Raw genomic sequence first — 746 nt, forward strand, 5'->3', positions numbered from 1 at the left:
TTACATGAGTTATTGATTAAAAATGACAGAGAACTTACTTGATTGGCACCTAGAGCTATTCCTCAGGGTCCTTCATGGTTGCTGAGGGTCATATTTGCCTTTTTTTTAAAAAAATTAATCATGTTTGCTTTAATAATATTCTGGTCAAAGGTTACATAAATTACATTTTTCCTCAGCTCCAGGGCCAGGAAAGCACACAACAGTCTCGTCTACATAAACGCAAAGGTGATGATGACTCCAGGTCAGGACCATTTCTTTGTGATGTTGAGATGACCTAGCTAGTTGGCGAGTATCTATGCTTGGAGAATCTGGAAGTGGTGGCCTCCATGATGGCCTCAAACACCTGCGCTCAGCGCTGCACAGCATGGCCATACTCCTGCTCATGTAGGACATGCTCAGCAAGTAGTGGTTCTTGGCCTCCAACTCCAGGCGACGCATGTTTGGGAAGACACGTTCAGTGGCCACCAGTGCTTCCTGATCCACTGCTGGCCCGGAATGCGGCCACGGAGGAGGGCGGCGGTGTGGAACATGGCGCTTCCTCACAGTTCCTCAGACACTGACCAAAGCGAGGACTCATGCGCGAGTTTCGTCCTGGGAGTCCTGGGGCCGGGGTGTGAGATCTCATAATTGCCTTTTGCTGTATAGCACAGGGCTTGCCAGGCTCTAGAAAATCCTGTAGGCCAAGAAATCTGTATGAAGACAAGCCTACCTTGACCTGAGCAGCTAGGCTGTCGATTTCAGCGATT

General features: G+C 48.9%; 1 pseudogene; it reads right to left on the reverse strand.

Moving 5' to 3' along the window:
• Positions 1–242: 242 nt before the first annotated feature.
• LOC130866774 (ribosomal protein 63, mitochondrial-like) lies at positions 243–530 on the reverse strand (annotated as a pseudogene).
• Positions 531–746: the final 216 nt, after the last annotated feature.

The sequence above is a fragment of the Chionomys nivalis genome, chromosome 1 (assembly GCF_950005125.1).
Source record: "Chionomys nivalis chromosome 1, mChiNiv1.1, whole genome shotgun sequence".
In the NCBI taxonomy this organism is placed as follows: Eukaryota; Metazoa; Chordata; class Mammalia; order Rodentia; family Cricetidae; genus Chionomys; species Chionomys nivalis.